We start from the raw sequence: 20,249 nt of genomic DNA, 5'->3' as shown, positions 1-20,249 counted from the left end.
AGAAAGTGGGGACCTTCAGGGGTTAGACAAAAAGTTTGAGATAGGCAAAATTTTGTCGAAGTTCAAATCAGCATAACTTTGCGTAGAAAAATCCGATTTCGATGAAATTGGGACCATCGGACGCGGAAACTCTTCTAGTATACTATCCCCATACAAAACCTGAGATAGGTCCTTGGCCACCGCAGATGTTCCGGGTTTTTCGAGAGTATGTTAAAAATGCATTTTTTCTTTTGCTTGTCATTTTATGTGACGTTTACTGATTTTTTTTTTCAACTAGCAATAATCGCACCTCGGTTGTACCTCATTGGTTACGATATCGCCACTGCGCAAAGCTACGTTTACTGACATTTTGTTTTATACTTTACCCAGAAACTAGAACTAATATGCTGACCAAAGCTGGCTGCAGATCCAAAATCCATTAAGTATACGCAGAGATATTGCCATTTTTGTGAAAACGGTACAGGATTGGCCATACACCCTGAATAAATATCACTTTCGCAGAACATCCGGAACCTGTTACAAATTGGCCAGAGAGTCTTACAGTCCTCAAAATATATCTTTAATAAAGATCCTATATTCATCGTCTTGAGAAAACATGAATTTTGACACCCATATATGCATGGTTCCAGATGGTGCCAAAACCGACTCTTCCGGGAAGGCCCTTGGAACCTGCTATAAGTGGACACTATCATTTTGGAAATGTTTCTGTAATCATCGTCTCGCAAAGCCATGAAGTTAGACACTCATATTTGCATTATTTCGATCTGTTATCATTTCATCATGTTCCCGGGACCGTTTTTACGGAAATTGCCATATCTCTGCGTAGTTTTGATAGATTCACGATCTACAGCCACCATTGGTCGGCATATTAGTTCTAGTTTCTGGACAAAGCATAAAACAAGATGAAAGTAAACGTCATATAAAATGACAAGCAGTGGATCTTCTTGAACGTACCCTCGGAAAACCCGGAACATCTCCGGTGGCTGAACACCAATCTCAGTTTTTGCATAAAGATAGTATACTAGAAGAGTTTCCGCGTCCAATGGTCCTAATTTAATCAAAATCGGTTCATTCTACGCAAAGTTATGCTGACTTGAACTTCCGCAAAATTTTGCCTATCTCAACCTTTTTGTCTAACCCCTGTATATCTCTTCTGTGATTTTACACAACCAATCTGAAACGCTGGACATATATGACCCATCCGTCCTGAAACACCAATTGAAACTCCGATGCCTATACATTGTATACCTGTACAGTGAGAATAGCTTTCTAGTAACGAGAAAACAATTAAATTGGTGAGCTGTACATATTTGTTGTTTTTCGGCCAATCACGAGTAGCATCTACGATGTGTACTGTACAGTAGACCTCTTCATGTTTTTAAAAAGTATCAAAAATACAACCGGTCAGCCCAGAATCACAATTCTTATGCTAAAATAAGTCTCCTGTCAAATTTTCAGCTAATTCGGATAACATTTCGAGGTTGCTCAAGTCAATTTAGAGTTTTTGGGCTATTTTCAATTTTGGAAAAACTCTAACAAGAGATATAAACGTCGAAAACTATCGCAACAACCTCTATACGGAAGCTTTTGGTGTGCTCTACAAGTCTTGTGAACATTGCGATTCGTTCCGTTCACGTTTTGTCCATGTTAAAGTGATTTTCAAGCTTTTAAGTGCATAAAAATACTGTTTCCCCCAAACGTCGTTGTTCTACAAAATTCATGAATTTATGACAAATGATTGCTTTATTATATTATTATTCCTCTTTTTTCCCTGGAAATTTGAGTTATAAAATTACCTATGTGTGATTTACCGTTAAATTCTTAAAAATCAGAAGCTGAACATTTGTCATAAATTTGCACGCTGAGATTTCTTCAAACAAGTTGTTCAAACAAAGAAGCTTCGATTTCACTTGTTACTACGATGCACTCGATGTTAAAAGCATGCAGACATATGGTGAAATTAACAAAATTTGGAAGTCGTTTGTTGTAAGCATCAAATATCATATGATTTGATTTATGTTTTGTTCGAACAACTTGTTTGTAGAAAACCTAACGTGCAAATTTACAACAAATCTTCAGCTTCTGATTTTTAAGAATTTAACGGTAAATCACACATAGGCAATTATATTACTCAAATTTCCAGGGAAAAAAGAGGAATAATAATATAATAAATTAGCAATCATTTGTCATAAATTCAAGAATTTTGTAGAACAACAACGTTTGGGGGAAACAGTATTTTTATGCACTTGAAAGCTTGAAAATCACTTTAACATGGACAAAACGTGAACGGAACGAATCGCAATGTTCACAAGACTTGTAGAGCACACCAAAAGCTTCCGTATAGAGGTTGTTGCGATAGTTTTCGACGTTTATATCTCTTGTTAGAGTTTTTCCAAAATTGAAAATAGCCCAAAAACATTAAATTGACTTGAGCCACCTCGAAATTTGATCCGAATTAGCTGAAAATTTGACAGGAGACTTATTTTAGCATAAGAATTGTGATTCTGGGCTGACCGGTTGTATTTTTGATACTTCTTGAAAACATGAAGAGGTCTACTGTACAGTCAATCAAGCTAAGCTTAGCTAAGCTGAAAACCAGAAGAAACAACTCAACGAACCGAAGGCCGAATGAGTTAGTTTTTTGGGTGAAGAAGACTACCCAGCAAACCAGCAGTAGTATAAGGATGTCAAATTGAATTTATATGAATATCCAGATAGAGTTAGAATCATATAGAATGCAATTAAAGTTGATTTAAATCGTATATGATACGAATTGGGGATTTTATTATGATCTTCATGACGAAATTATATATGAGTTTGTTGCATGTCAAGATGAAGTTAATTATCTTCTTGCATAATTATTTATTTATTTATTCAGACTAATTTTATTCCACAAGTCATCTTCTACTTGATCGATCCACCTAGCCCGCTGCGCACCTAGCCTTCTTGTGCCCGTTGGATCGTTGTCGAGAACCATTTTCACCGGGTTATTGTCCGACATTCTGGCTACGTGCCCGGCTCACCGCAGTCGTCCGATTTTCGTGGTGTGAATGATGGATGGTTCTCCCAGCAGCTCATGGAACTCGTGGTTCATTCGCCTCCTCCACCGTTCGCCATCTGCACCCCACCATAGATTGTACGCACCACTTTCCTTTCCACCATAGATTGTATGCACCACTTTCCTTTCGAAAACTCTAAGTGCGCGTTGGTCCTCCACGAGCATCGTCCAGGTCTCGTGTCCGTAGAGGACTACCGGTCTAATGAGCGTTTTGTAGATTGTCAGTTCGGTACGGCGGCGAACTCTATTCGATCGAAACGTCTTGTGGAGTCCAAAGTACGTACGATTTCCAGCTATCTATCCAGCTGGTATCATTTTCGGCAGTCACCAGTGAGCCCAAGTACACAAATTCTTCAACCACCTCGATTTCGTCACCACCGATGCAAACTCGTGGTGGGTGGCTCACATTGTCTTCTCTTGAACCTCTTCCTATCATGTACTTCGTCTTCGACGTGTTGATGAGTAGTCCGATTCGCTTAGCTTCCCTCTTCAGTCTGATGTAGGCTTCCTCCATCCTCTCAAAGCTACGTGCCATGATATCAATGTCGTCGGTGAAGCCAAATAGCTGGACATAAGTCCGTCCGTCCGTTCGTCGAAAATTGTACCACTCGTGTTAATCCTTGCTCTTCGTATTACCCCTTCCATAGCGATGTTGAATAGCAGACACGAAAGACCATCACCTTGCCGTAACCCTCTGCGGGTTTCGAAGGGACTCGAGAATGCCCCTGAAACTCGAACTACGCACATCACCCGATCCATCGTCGCTTTGATCAACCTTGTCAGTTTATCCGGAAATCCGTGTTCGTGCATTAGCTGCCATAGCTGGTCCCGATCGATGATGTGTGGGCACGTTGTATTCGTGGCATTTCTGCAGTACTTGGCGAATGGCGAACACCTGGTCCGTGGTGGAACGTTCGCCAATAAAACCCGCCTGGTACTGCCCCACGAACTCCTTGCAATTGGTGATAGTCAACGGCATAAAATTTGGGAGAGTACCTTGTAGACGGCGTTGAGCAATGTGATTGCGCGGTAGTAGCTACAATCCAACTTATCGCCCTTTTTGTAGATGGGACACACGACACCATCCATCCACTCCTGCGGTAAAACTTCCTCCTCCCAAATCTTGGTAATGACCCAGTGCAGCGCTCTAGCCAGTGCCTCACCACCGTGTTTAAATAGCTCTCCTGGTAGTCAACCCCAGGGGCTTTGTTGTTCTTCAGCCGGCCAGTCTCCTCCTGGATTTCCTGGAGATCCAGAGCCGGTAAAATTATGTCCTGCGCGCGTTCCCCCAGGTCCATCACCATACCGCCATCTTCGTCTGCCACATCGTCATTTAGGTGTTCTTCGTAGTGCTGCCGCCACCTTTGGATCACCTCACGCTCGTTCGTAAGAAGGTTCCCGTTTATGTCCTTACACATATCAGGCTATGGCACGTGGCCCTTACGTGAACGGTTTAACTTCTCATAGAACTTTCGTGTGTTATTAGCACGGTACAAATGCTCCGTCTCTTCACGGACTCGATCTTCCTGCTGGCGCTTTCCCCTCCGGAAAATCGAGTTTTGTCTGTTCCGCGCCCGTTTATATCGTGCCTCGTTCGCCCTCGTGCGGTGTTGCAGCAAACTCGCCCATGCTGCATTCTTCTCTTCTACTAACTGCTCACATTCGCCGACATACCAGTCGTTTCTCTGATCCGGGGGCACAGTGCCAAGTGCAGCGGTTGCGGTGCTACCAATGGCGGATCTTCTTACATAAATAAAGTTATAAATAAGGTTATTTCTAATCATTTTAAATCATATCATTAACTTCGAACATATCAAGTAAAATGGTGTATTCTACGATTGATGTGTTTTCTGTTGAAAAGAAATTGTCATGTAGATATAAGAAAAATTTATTCGGAGTTGTTCCACGCTAAAAACCAATAGTCCTTGCGAGTTTGGGAACCAATTATAAAAAAGTCATAAAGAATGAAATGAATATACGAATCAAATTGCATAAAGGTTATTTTGAATCATATATGAAGTAGTAAAAAAGCATAATAAATGAAGTCATATGGAATCAGATTGAGTTATTAGTCTACACTTTATAATGCGATGTGCAATTTTTTGTTCGCAATGCATGTGTTCATGTCGCTTTGAGGATTGTTGGAAGACTGGCATCTCGAAGATCTTTGAATCGAATCTGGGCTTGTCCGTTATTTCGAAATTTGTAAATGCAGAATAATTAGATGAGAACTTTAAAAAACATTAGAAGAATTCATCATGGGTCAGTGAATTTTTTTTCCACAGTCGTTCAATTTACCTTATATTGTTGAAAAAAGCATATTGCCAAAAAGATTTTTTAGGTTGTAGCATATTGCCAAAAAGATTTGAAGTGGAAAAGGAAAAATCGATAGTGCCTGTTTGAGTTAGTGTAAAACCAGTTTAAATGATCTAAATGCGTTCAATCAAAATAGGCTATCAAAAACAGTCAATTTTGCACCAACTGTGCGGTAATTCATACCATTTTGGTCGCTTGAAATTTATGGAAATAGATTTTAAAATTAGGAGTTGTTTTTCCACTTACCCTAGTGCGATGGGGTAAGTGGAAAACCCATGTTACCTTGACCTTCAATAGTGATGAGTAGTTACATATAATTAAAATCAATACGATAATTGCTTTGAGTATCTTTTGTGGAATATTTCCATTACCTTAACGGAATAGATCCTCAGGGAATTCTCGTAATAGCTAGAGGAGGGCTGGTTTTGCCTTCTCGAACACTAAGTGTACGTAAAATCTATATGCTCGCCCCAAAGATGAACTTTTTAAAGGAAAAATGGGACTTACAGGGTTATAAACTAATCAACTTAGTTTAACGAATTGATATGATGTCTGTATGTGCGTATTTGTATGTACGTGTGTGCGCAAAGCGCATACAACATTATCAGCTATTCTTAAGCACTTATTCTTAACCAATTTGTTCGCAAAAAAAATGCATTCAACGGCGAAACTTGCTATGAATAAAAATAAATGTGAATTATAGTATATATTTACATATCAGTGCTATTTTTAACTTTCTTATACATTTTTTTTCATATGCGAAACATGTGAAAGGCATGGATACCGATAGGTGGATTAATCAGGCATTTTCTCATTTATATTTGTCCAATCACCACTGGAATCACAATGATAACAAAGAAGGAACATATTAAGATTCACAGCTATCGAAATAAGCCCTGGATGGAAGAAAAAAAATTGCGTAATTAGAACATTATCCACTTCCCCCGCAGTGTTTGATACCTGGGGTAAGTGTAAAATCATTGAATTATTTGCTTTCTTGGTACAAACCACTACCAATTGAATGGGATTAGTTTAATTGTTTTATAATGGTCACTTGTGATATAAATTCACTTGAAAAAAGAACAATTGGTGCAAATAAGAATTGATTTTATGAATGCAAAAATCAACTTTTCGCGAAACCTAAAATTACAGTTCAAGCGTTAACCGTATTAGTGTATGTATTATACAAATTTCAACATAGTATTAGTGTGAGCATCAAAGTATATTATTGCATAATGTTATGATGTGGTAAAACTGTAAAGTATGTACAATATCAATTTTTCGAGTCGATTTTTACACTTACCCCCTTTTTCCACTTCCCCCAGTGTACCTTATAGTTAAAAACGAAGTTGTATAAAGGACCTTTTTACTTCATATGAAATCATATAAACGAAAAAATTTATTCCGCATGTACGCATATGGCCTCCAAATTTATACGTATAGGTGGATTCTATGCATTTTATATGATCTTTTTTTAATGAATAAGTATCCACTTAACTGGATTGCAAATGAGTTATATGAACAGAACTGTTGGCTGGGTTTTTTGGCTTTGATCCGTCTTCAGTGTTCGTTGGCATGAAGAGAATATATTTTCGAGTAATGACAGCTCCTGAAAGAAAGATGTATTTGTTGAAATAAAAAACATATAAAAAAGTTTCAATTTTATTACAAAAATATGCGAAATTTGATATTTTTGAGACCCAATCTTTCAAGTCAAATACAAAGTTAATTGATTTGAAAGTTTTTTTTTAGTTTAAAATTCTTATTTTTGCAATGATTGCTCTAAAAAACAACGAAAAGAAAGACGGGTTTTCTTTCCATTTGACCAGATGTGGATTTGTCTCGCCTTTGTAAATAAAAATGTAAATATCAAAATCAGTTATTATTGATACGCTGTTGATCCGTATGATAAAGGATTTATAATTTATGATTGCGAATTTCGTTCATTTTTTGGTGTTTGTGTTTGTTGGTGTCTGCACTTCTCCAAAACAACATGTACCTATATAAAAAATGTTGCTATTATAAGACTATTTGTTCTTCTCTAACAAAACTTTATATCGTAGCAAAATTTGTTATTTTCATGTTATTAGTTTGTACTCGGGTGGAGAACTGAACGAAATGAAGCGTTTGTTAAATTTCATATTCGATATGCCTACGCCTTTGAATATACAGTTTGTCAAACGCTTCGTTTAAATTAATGCGAAGGTAATAGATGTGGTGAAAATACAAACGCCCCATGCACGCTAAGGGATCTTACTTCCAGAATTAAACTTAAATATTAAACAATTAGTTAAGAGTTTTCCCTAATTAAAAATCCCAAAAAATTCTCCTAGCAGTGATGATGCCTTTCTTGTTCGTTTTGAAGTGTATCGAGAAACGTTCATTAGGGAGGTCCAATCAGCACAAATAAAAAGCCCAGCCTTGGGTACAGCGCACAAGTTTGTGATTGTAATATAGTAATATGACCAGCAAGCTGCCTATCTGGATTGCGTCATTGGCTTGAAAATTGATCCTCCAAAAGTGCATTTCGCATAGATTTTGGCCAAAAAAAAATTGAAAAAATAGGGTATCTGTTCCTATATCAATAACAATAAGCCAATGCGCATATGAAATGCATTTATTTCTCACCCAATAATCAAGAAACATGAGAATAATTATGCTCGGCTCACGTCATTTTTAATTGATAACAATTAGGTAACTTCAAAAATGAAATTGTTATCACATTATAGAAGTATTTAGCTAAAAAACATCATCACTGTCATGCACCTATTTCAATAACATTCAAAAAAAAGTTAATCATATGCCTGTACCTATATCAATAATACTGTTTCCAACATAAAATACGCACACTATTACTTGTGTGTATACGTAACGATATGATTGCAGTGATGCCGAATTCTTCAATGTTTTGTATTTGAGTTGAAATATAATTATAAAATTCCAGTTTTCGTTGTACTTTTACAACTTATCAGTTTAATTTTATGTTTGTCATAGCTTATCTCTTCGATATACCTTGTTTTACAAACATAAGAGTTGAATTTCACAGTAAAAGTTCATTCAACCATTTTTGAAATAAAAATCTAGGTCGGCAACCCTTGCCGATGCTGCAAGCCATGTAAATAGTTTGGAATACGGACAAGAATAATTTAGACTTTGTTCGAAATAAACCTATATCAAACTATAGGAAATCGCGTTAGTTTTTCAAATATGATTATATTTATAGTGAAATTGTGATGTGCTCTATGTGTTGTGAAGTGTATTTTGAAAGGAATCATTCGTTTTAGCTTGAAATTGAGTGGAAAACAACGGCGTGAAATGAGATGAATCTGCTAGTAGCAATCGAGCAGTGCATCAAATCAACAGTTCAGAGGTAGGAAAATGAAAATGAATGTTTTTTTATAATTTTGTTTTTAATAATTTGAGTCTTGTGAACTAAAACATTACTCGAACGGAATTTTAAATAATATTCCAAACATTGAAGAAGGTGGTCTATTCATTATTGTGTACATACGATGTGAGAAATTGTAATCAAATTGATTTTTTATTTGGTTTATCGACGGTTGAGATTAATATACGGGCTGTTATTAATATGGGAACAGATACCCTATTTGTGAGGCTGTATGAATTGTAATAAGTTTGTAAAACGAAGTTGAAAAAGGCAGCGTTCCGCGAGACGTCTGGTCGCATTATAATGTCTAAGAACTTTTTTCAAATGGGCCTAATTGATTCTGACCTTGATTTTTGGAACGGCGATTGTGCTCTTCATTCAAACTATTTCGGTGAACTTATGTGCCCAACAAGAAGAATTGATTCCGATCTATCTGATAGTAACGTCAGTTGTATCAAATATGTAAAATTGAGAGAGTATTAGCCGTTTCAAATTTCAAGGTCAGAATCAATTAGGCCCATTTGAAAAAAGTTCCTAGATATAGACTTAAAAAAAAAAAAAAAAATTCTACCTCTATGGAGTTTCAAAATTAATTCCAGGGGCAGTTGAAATTTTGACATGTTGAAAATCGGATCATCACTGTATCTTGTGAAATTTATTCATGGAATGATGCTATGACAATGACATAGCAAAATATTAAAAATAACATTTTTTAAAAAACAAAATCAATCAAGAGCCGTTCATTTTTTTAAAATAAATAAAAATGAGTTTGCATTTTCTTTGAGGCATTATAAGTTATAAGTTTTTTTTTTCCCTGTTGGGTATTTTAATCACTGCGACCATTTGTTAGATCTATTGTGATATATGCCCCATTTCATATAGCTTTGTCAACTTGACGCATCATTGCTATGTAAAGCAATTGCATCACCTTGACTACCAGCGTCTTCCCAATACGGTATTATGGTTCTGATGAATCGCACTACCAAATTGGGACTTGTTCTCCAAACTTCAGAGGGTTCTATCAGTTGAAGAACTGTAATCTTTTTCTAAAAATTGCCGGACAATGGCATAACAGATGTTCCGAGTCTTCCACATGTATACCGCAGAAGCGACATACATCATCTTGAAGTTTTCCTAGCAGCTTCAAGTGATAACGGCTCGGGCAATGGCCTGTTACAAGACCTGTATATGTGTTAAGATCTTTTTTTGAAAGATCTAAGATTTTGCGAGTGATAAATACGTTTGGTGTGATGAAACGTTTAGACTGCCTCGCAATCAAGGTGTTCTTCCAAATGTCCTCTATTTTTGAATGTTCCCAAGATTTCAGTTCCATTCTAAGAGAACACGCAGATACACCACAAAAAGGTTCTGGACCTATGAATTGTCGAGATGAACCAAGTCTTGCCAGCATATCAGCTTGTTCATTGCCTTCAATGCCACAATGACCAGGAACCCAATATAGGTTCACTTTGTTACGACTACCCAAGGTTTGGAGTGACAGAACACATTCCCAAACGAGTTTAGATGTGCATCTTGCTGATTTCAGAGCATTCGATGCTGCTTGACTATCAGACATTATGCAAATATTTGAATGCCTGTAATTTCGACGTATGCATAAATTAGAGCATTCAAGAATAGCCTGAACTTCAGCTTGGAAAACAGATGGCCACTTTCCCATGGGAATCGAAATATTCGTCCCTGGGCCAGTCACGCCTGCTCCAACTTGATTGTTCAGTTTTGAACCATCGGTGTAAAACACAATCGATCCTGAACGAAGATTTGGTCCACCATTTGTCCATGTGCTTCGCTCAAGATTAATTACATCAAAACATCGATAAAAGTTGTATCTTCTTCTCATCCAATCATCGTTGTTTGTGATCAGTGAGTTGATACTTATTTTGTTTAGAATACTAAGATGTCCTGTTAGGTCACCTTCGAAGAGGTTTGAATCTCTTTTGATCTTCAAAGCACTCTTCTCTGCTTCTAATTGAATAAATTGATCCAATGGTAGCACGTGGAGCAAAGCGTCTAGTGCTGTGTTCGGCGTGCTTCTTATCGCACCAGTTATAAGTTATAATTTATAACTCACGGACACGGTTGCAAGACTCTCTCACATATCGATACGTCTTGAGGTCACCTTTTGTTTGCATATACAAAAAGTGTGCAAATTTGAAGGGTAAAATTGAAAAAAAAATAATAATACAATATGAGGGCGAGTTGGGAGAAAACCGCACAAAAAATGATGTAGAGTGCGGTAGTGCAAAAAAACTCATAAATTGACATTCAACAACAAAACCAAGCAACGCAGGGTACACTCTGCTAGTTTTAATAAATAATTATTAGACACCAAAAATTTTGAAAAATATATTGTTTCAAAATTTGAAAAAAAAAACATGTGGACTTTCCTAGTATTGAGAATGCGTTTACCACTATTTTGAGAACCTATTCACTCTACAAACTTTGTTACTTCAAATTAAATAATTTTGAAAATTCAACGACTTGTAAAATTGTAACTGATCCCAACAAACGAATGAACATTCGACATTCAATTGAGTTTTATTAACTTTTACAAGCAAGCACAGTTAAATTTCATTTTGATTTGGAAGAACACTAATATGAATTGAATTTTGCGTTTTTTTGCATGCTCTAAATATGTGTATGAAAATACATTTAAAATCACAACATAGTTTTATCTATGATTGATAAGGAGTATCTTGTAAAAGTTCACACATTTTATTGTAGTTGATCATTATGTCAAATTATAAAGCTCGTTATTTGAGCAGACTAACCATCATTATTACTTCCATCCAGAGCCATATTTTGCGGGAGTCCGGAGGGGCACTACCCCGGGCCCCACAAATCTTTATGTATCAAAATAAGACTGTTTTGCACATTTAGGGGTCCCCGAAATCAGTCGGCCCCGGCGATCATAGGTAGAGCATAGGTGTTCTCAAGAAACACCCAAGTTCTACCAGAAGCTTAGCTGATTGCAAAGCTAATTGCCACATCGCGAGGAAGAGGTGTTTTCGTTAGTTCAGCGCACGATGGGAACCTACCAGCCTCTACTTTGAGGAAAATCAAGGACGCCCTCCAACAGTTTAAGAACAATAACGCCACTGGTAAGAATGGTATTCGAGCTGAACTCATCAAGATGGGCTTGGAAAAGCCGGTCACTTGTCCGCATAGACTGGCAGGATCTGAGAAACAGAACAGCTACCGCAGTTTCGAAGGAGTGGAAGTAAGGGGTTGTATGCCCCACCTACAAAAAAGGCGACAAGTTGGAGTGTATGAATGCCGTCTGCGACGTGATATCTCAGATCATATGCAGAAATCAGTCAACCGTAGTGAATGAGTTTGTGGTATGATATCAAGCAGGCATCGTTGACGGCCGCACGACAACAGACCAGACATTTACTGTACGGTAAATCCTTCAAAATGCCATACATACCAAGTCCCAATGCATCAACTGTTTAACGATTTCAAAGCGACATACGACAGTATAGACCATAGAGCAGGGACGAAAATAGTTTTTCCGGAAAGCTCACAAAAGTAGCGAAAGAGATTTTTTTAAACATATCAAACCAGCTTCTAATATGAGGATTGAGGACACACGACCGCCGTTGCTGATTTTATTATTGAACATACTAACGCGCGCAGTACACCGATTTGGCACAGAGGAGGCCATTTGCAGAATGAAACCAAGCTATTTCGTAGCTTTAGAGCGAGTTGTTCCAATTACATTTGGTGCTACGGATGACGTTTTTCTGCCGAATACATTCCTCATTTAATTAATAAAATGTTCATAATTAACAAAATTATGTGACTGCGTGTCTCTTTTGATAATATAATGTAACAAATTTACTTTGTTCATCAAGTGCAAAGAGGTTAACGCCATCGATATCGACAATTATCATATTGCACACGCCTTAAAAACAACTTGAATAAGACAATTAACATACATACTATTTGATGCAGACAGGAATGTTGAATCGACGCTACCTATGTGTAGAATTGGAAGAAAGCAAATTGGAGAAATTGAAGATATGAATGGTGTGATTCATTAGGTGGTTTACTTTTACGCTTACCTACATTCCCTAAATGATTAATGCATCGCACTAGGTATCACATTTTTTTTGTGGCAATCTGACCAGTAGATAGTAACACATTTATATCAAAACCTGTTATTCTGTTACATTTTTGTTTATACCAGAGGTTGTTATAAAACATGCTTCATTAGTAGTCTAAATAATAAAAATTGTAACAAATTTTTTTTTAGTGTTAACAAAAACGTCACTAAATATGTTTCCAATAGAACAAAAATATAACTCGATATGCATGTAAAAAAAATATTTCAAATTATGTTATTAAATGGAACTAAGTTACAACTAGTTGTGTTACAAGTATTGCTATTCATATTTTTTATCACATTGTGTTACAATCATGTTATGACGATCATGGATTTCCCTTTTCTTCATCCGGGACAAAGAATATTTAACAAAATTATTGCAGATATTGCTATTTGTAACACATATTGATATTTTTGTGATATAATTTTGATATAACTAACTGGTCGGGAACTTTAGGTCATCGACTTTCATGACTCTCATAAACAATTCAACTAAGAAGTGTTGATCCAGCCTTGGGCTGAAATTCTCTATATTAAAGCTTTAGTTTACATCTAAACAGATAACACTGAATCAACAATTTGACGCCACAATAAACAGTTCGAGGCCACATCTCTCCATCTTCGATTGCGCCCCACGCTCGCCAAGTCGTTCTGTAACTGGTCAGCCCATCTCGCTCGATGCGCTCCACACCGTCTCGTACCTGCCGGATCGGGAGCAAACGCCATCTTTGCAGGGTTGCTGTCCGGCATTCTTGCAACATGCCCTGCCCATCGTACCCTTCTGGCTTAAGCTACCTTCTGAATATTAGGTTCGCCGTAGAGCTGGTTCATTCTTCGCCGCCACAAACCACACCGCCAAAGATGGTCTTAAGCACCCGTTTCTCGAATACTCCTAGTGCTTGCAAGTCCTCCTCTAGCATTGTCTATATTCCATGACCGTAGAGGACTACCGGTCTTATCAGCATGATACAGCATCAGTACATGACACATTTGGTGCGATGGTGAATCTTTTTTGACCGCAGTTTCTTCTGGAGCCCGTAGTAGGCCCGACTTCCACAGTTGATGCGCCTTCGTATTCCACGACTAACATTGCTATCAGCCGTTAGCAAGGATCCAAGGTAGAAGAATTCCTCGATCACCACCAAGGTATGCCCGTCTATCGCGACACTGCTTCCCAGGCGGGCCCTGTCGCACTCGATTCCGCCCACAAGCATGTACTTTGTCTTCGATGCACTCACCACCAGTTCAACTTTTGTTGCTTCATTTTTCAGGCGGGTGTACAGTTCTGCCACCTTTTCAAATCCATGTTATCCGCAAAACAAATAAATTGACTGGATCTGTTGAAAATCGTACCCCGGCTGTTACACCCGGCTCTCCGCATGACACCTTCTAGCGCAATATTGAACAACAGGCACGAAAGTCCATAACCTTGTCTTAGTCCCCAGCGCGAATCGAACGAACTGGAGTGTTCTCCCGAAATCTTAACACAGTTTTGCACACCATTCATCGTTGCTTTGATTAGTTTGGTAAGCCTCCCAGGGTCTATACTGTCGTACACTGCAAATAATTTTGAATATTCAACGTGGTGTAAAATTGCAGCTAATCCAAATAAACGAATAAACATTCGATGTTCAATTAAATTTGATTGAATTTAACAAGCAACCACAGTTTGAATTTATTTCGATTTAAACGAACAGTTAGATCGATTGAATGTTACGTTATGTTCCAAATATGTGAATGAAAAAACATTTAAAATCACAACATATTTTTATCTGTGTATGCCGCTTTGAAATCAATGAACAGATGGTGCGTTGGGACCTGGTATTCACGGCAATTTTGTAGGATTTGCCGTTCAGTAAAGATTTGGTCCGTTGCGTAGCGGCCGTCAACGAAGCCGGATTGATAACTTCCCACAAAATCATTCACTAATGGTGACATACGACAGAAGTTCGGAAGATCGCTCGAAAGTTCTCACCAGAGCTTAAAATATTCATCTTCATGAAGCATATTCAGTCCGAATTTTGATAAACATCGCATGAATATTCAAAACATAGAATGACATAGTCAAACGACTACTCCACCAACTCATTCATTCGACTGTCACTGACTGTACTTACTGTATGCAGAAAAAACATAATTAGCATTGTTTATGTTGATGTTTACCGTTGAAAGTGCCTCGCAGATGAAAATCGGATTCATTTCTATGTGATAAATTACTTTACTCATTTGAAACGTGTTCAGATTTCAGATAATTTATCAATTTGTAAAATGTGCATAAATATTCAATGACTAATATTCAACCGAATATTGACAGTCCAGAGCCGACTATGAATGTGTCTGGAAGTGAGCTGACAAGTGAAGGAAGGTGGACTTCACCAAAAAATTTTGATTATTTCACACTCTGGTTCTCACACTCCAGCTTGTCGCTTTTCTTGTAGATGGAACTAGAAATACTAGAATAAGAGATCGGCGAAGACGCCATCTTGTTTCCAATCGAACCGTCAAAAGCGGTTCCAATTCGACTTGTTTACTTTTTGCTTCCATAAGAAGCAAGCAAAAAGTTCAAGTGCTGCCAGCATTATTTTCACGATTTCATGCATTTTCATACGTTGTCATGTCGACAGTTTTTCACTCCGCCGGTCTCTGGTTATAGGGTTGCTAGATGGAACATATTACTCCTTCCTTCCATAGCTTCCCTCAAGGTGCAGGCTGGTTGGCTTCCATCGTTCGCTGAACTGACATAGTCATGCCCTCCGCTGCCTTGACTTTCACTGCCTGCACTATCAGCGTCATTCAAATGTCCCTCGTAGTGCTGCTTCCACTTTTCGAACACCACACGTTCTTCCGTCAAGATGCTCCCATCCTTATTCCTGCACATTTCGGCTAGCGTCACGAAGCCTTTACGGGATGCATTAAGCTTCTGATAGAACTTGCGTGTTTCTTAAGAACGGCACAACTGTTCCGTGTCTCGGCTTCTTCCAGGCGGCGTTTCTCCTCCTGAAAAAGGCGGGTCTGCTGTCTGCGCAGTTGTCGGTACCGAACATTGTTGATGACGGATAGTTTTGGGTGCAGTTTAACCATCACCAGATAGTGGTCAGAGTCGATGTTAGCGCCACGATATGTCCTGACGTCGATAGTGTCCGAGAAGTGCCGTCTATCAATCAGAACGTGGTCGATTTGTGATTCTGTCTGCACTGGTGATCTCCAGGTGTAGGGAAGACTGGGGAGACTTTATCTCCTTTTCTGATTTCCTATGTATCACTTCTTCTTCTTCTTCTTCTTCTTCTTCTTATTGGCATCACGTCCCCACACTGGGACAGAGCCGCCTCGCAGCTTAATGTTCATTAAGCACTTCCACAGTTATTAACTGCGAGGTTTCTAAGCCAGGTTACCATTTTTGCATTCGTATATCATGAGGCTAACACGATGATACTTTTATGCCCAGGGAAGTCGAGACAATTTCCAATCCGAAAATTGCCTAGACCGGCACCGGGAATCGAACCCAGCTACCCTCAGCATGGTCTTGCTTTGTAGCCGGGCGTCTTACCACACGGCTAAGGAGGGCCCCAATCACAGCCAAAAATAAATAAACATACGCGATTTCCACACAGACTCTCTAAGAAATATAGTATTTAACTTTATTGATGTATGACAGTCCTTAAATTATAGTTGTTATTCATACCTAATCGATTTTTAGGAATGCTGTTAAAAATCGACTTTGAAAATATTCGGGGGAAATTGATCCCTCTCCAAGAACTTGCTTTGATAAAATTAGAAAGGTGCCCTCAGATTTTGAAAATATTTTTCCTTCAAAATACACGGAATTTTTGAATTGCTGTGCGTATACATGAACGATTTTTGTCATTGAATTCGACAGCACATGCAATTTTAAAATTTGGGGACACTTGATCCCCTTTCTATGATATCTACGCCAGGAATATTTTTTCCTTCCAACCCTTCATCAAATCTGTCAAATCCACAAAAAAAATGATTTTTTTTCGACAAGTTTTTGTATGGGTGACTAATGGAGGATCAAGTGTCTCCATATTGAGGCAATAACTTCAAATCCAAATATCTAAAAGTTTGGATGGAATGTTGACATTTTCATCAGTACAGATCATTAAGTATATTTATGGCTTTGTGCTGTGAAAAAACGAAAGCATTTGGTCATTGGTATGAAAAGTTGTTAAAATTTGTTGTGGTCGATAAAAAAATCTTTAGGAAGGTCATATTCTTGGAGGCAGCGAAATCAATTAGTCGTAGGCCTTTTTCGTTCGTCAGCCGGTGAGCGCTGAACTTTCCAACAGTCGGTCTAAACTGCTCCTCTTGGCCAATCTGAGCGATCAAATCTACTATGATGATTTGAACATCGTGGCTTGGGGAGATGCCCTACTCACCTTCAAACTGCGCGTAGAATGCGTCCTTATCATCATCAGTCCTTCCGGGTGGGTGTTATAATTTTGGGTGCTATAATGAAAAACCAACATCAGAACAGTAGTGACATGACTACATTCTGCTGAATTAGATTGGGTAAGTGTTCAAATAGTTTATTCTCTGCGTCGCGTAATAAATGAAATAGTTTGATGGACATGACATCAAAAAATTTCAAAAGCAAGTGCATCTCTCGCTTCACGGTTTATCGAACTATGCAATGTGGCACGACAACATGGAATCTCTGCAGGCAAGAATGGCAAGAATGATCATGTGGAGTAAACTCTGGAAGGAATTAGACAAGTACAAGTATAATTTTGGTACAGATTTGTCATATTAAAGTCCATTTTTTGTCATTGCAAAAAAGGCGTGTGCAACTCGTTGCAAAATTCGATTTTTTCAGCACTCGTAGTATTTATCAAACTCGGTAAGCCTCGTTCGATAAACGTACGACTCGAGCTGAAAAAATCATCTTTTTGCTACTTGTTGCATAAACTACTATTTACTTATATAAAATTAATGTTTTCATCATAACTTCTGATCCCATAGTTCAATCATTTTTAATTTTTTAATGGAAAACAATGGGAGATGAATTTCCGTCGAATGCCACTTGTTGCGAGTAAATGAATTAAGGGCCGGAAAAGCATATGCCACTTGTTGCGAGTAAATCGGTTAAGGGTAAGTTCCTAAAAAGTGGGCTAGACTGTTTTATGTTTCTGGTGTAAGCAAATGTATTTTGACCATAGCTACTGATGATGCTACATAGTCAAATATGGCCGATTCTACATGAGAAAGAATGGGAGAGGAATTTCCGTCAAGCGAGCAAATCGGTTAAGGGTAAGTGCACGAAACGTGTACGAGACTTTCATGCGCACACACATCCATACACACATACATCACCCAAATTCGTTGAACTGAGTGGATTGGTATATAATAGGTACCATATGTCCCCGGGCCTACTATAGAAAGTTTGTTTTTAGACCGATCATATAGCTTTTTAGTGCACTTAGTGTACAAGAAAGGACAAACGCATCTTTCCTTCTCCCAGTTAGTTTTGTTAATTCTGTACCTATACGAGTCTCAGGTTTATTAATTGAATATCCTCTTCAATTTATAAGTGGCACAGACTGATTGTTTGACTTAATCCTATTTTAATCTTTAATTTGTTAACATTGAAGTCGAATAAATAACATACTTTATTAAATAGTCTGATGGATGATTTTGTCCTTAATGGGTGCGGTGTCGAGACGGTGCATTAAATCGAAAATTCTCCAGGATGTAACTGCAGTCGGTATTGCACGTTATGACGTCGAAAATAAACATACTTTGAAGCTCCCAAGCCTCGCTCGTTGGTCTGCTAAAGGTTGAAAGTCAATCAAAGCACAATGATTTTGGTATGTAGAAAGGTTGGCTAGATCATTCCATGGTATGTGGTGCAAAGCATAGTTGATGAAGCGTTTCTGTATTCCCCCGATGCGGTCAATGTCAACGGTATGATACGGAGCCCAGATTTGTACTCCATTTCATACTAGAGTATGCTACGAATTAATGTACAATACAGCGATTAAAAAGCATGTGCAACATCGAACTGTGCTTTGTAACGCCGTAAGAATCCATGCATAGCGTTGGCCTTAGCGATGGTAAGTGAAACTCAAACGAAACTTACTGTCAAGAACGATTTCAAGGTCTTTGAATCATGTAATCCGCTGTGTAAAATTCTGTGTGACTCAGACAATAGTCGTAGGTTACAGAAGGTGGGCGACGAGTGAGTGTTATAGCTTTGCATTTAGTAGAGTTCATCTGCATACAATTGATCTTTCACCATTTTGAAACATATTCAATATCAGTTTGCAAAGCACAGCTGTCTCCAAGCGAATTTATGGCACGGTACTTTTTCAGATCGTCCGCATAAAGCAATTTTCCGGAGTTCCTTTTATTGCACACTTCATTAACCAAAAGAATAAAGATAAGCGGACCAGATGACTACCCTGTGGCACTCCAGATGGAATGCCGTAAGCATCGGACTTGGCGTCATGTACTTTGACGGAAGACTTGCGTGAGGAAAAGTACGATTTTAACCACCGAATGATCCAAGTTTTTCTATCGCTAGCGCATGGGCCACCTTGTCAAACGGTTTTGAAAAGTCGAAACACTCAGCCTAATATTGGACATGAGTTACCGTGATCTTTAAACATGCAAACGTACAAACATAGGAACACGCTATTTTTTATATCAGCACAATTTCCATTCGCACTTTTCTACCTTTACAGATATCTTTGTTGTGTATTGAAAAATGGCACTTTCTGCTACCATTGCCGATTCCTAAACAATGAACGAACACCAATGGTGTTGAATGCTCATGTAGATAATTAATAATTATAGACCAACCATAATTCCAATGACTCACCCACCAGGCAGGCATAGATATGTAAGTACTCTGTTAAACACGATCGACGGCAACGACGGCGGCCAACCCCAAGTAAAGAGGGAGTGTACACGAACGTGTCGACTGTTTGTTTTCCAAAAAAATATTGAGGCAGACATTTTTTTTTACTTTATTACAGCCTATAGGCTGTCACCCACCAGCTAACTCGGCTTGAACGACTGAATGAGATTATTTTAATTGATAGAAAGCGTCGAAAGCATATGCATTTAGTCAATTGCAAATGAGTTTTTAATGAGTTGCAGGCGGAAAACGATTCAAAATATTTATGGAAAACTCATATACATAAAAATGAATTTCTGTCTGTCTGAACCTTATAGACTCGGAAACTAATGAACCGATCGGCGTGAAAATTTGTACGCAGAGTTTTTGGGGCCGGGGAAGGTTCTTAAGATGGTTCGAGACCTATTCCCGCTCTGGGGGGTCCCATATGAAACACTAATTTCTTCATAACTCGGGAATTAATCAAGCAAATGGAACGAAATCT

General features: G+C 38.3%; 1 pseudogene; it reads right to left on the bottom strand.

Annotated features, from left to right (window-relative positions):
* Window positions 1-212: 212 nt before the first annotated feature.
* LOC134218646 (U4 spliceosomal RNA) lies at window positions 213-334 on the bottom strand (annotated as a pseudogene).
* Window positions 335-20,249: the final 19,915 nt, after the last annotated feature.

This window comes from Armigeres subalbatus, chromosome 2, assembly GCF_024139115.2.
Source record: "Armigeres subalbatus isolate Guangzhou_Male chromosome 2, GZ_Asu_2, whole genome shotgun sequence".
NCBI lineage: Eukaryota > Metazoa > Arthropoda > Insecta > Diptera > Culicidae > Armigeres > Armigeres subalbatus.
The sequence above is the reverse complement of the archived record's forward strand: the minus strand, read 5'-3'. Positions and strand labels throughout refer to the sequence as shown.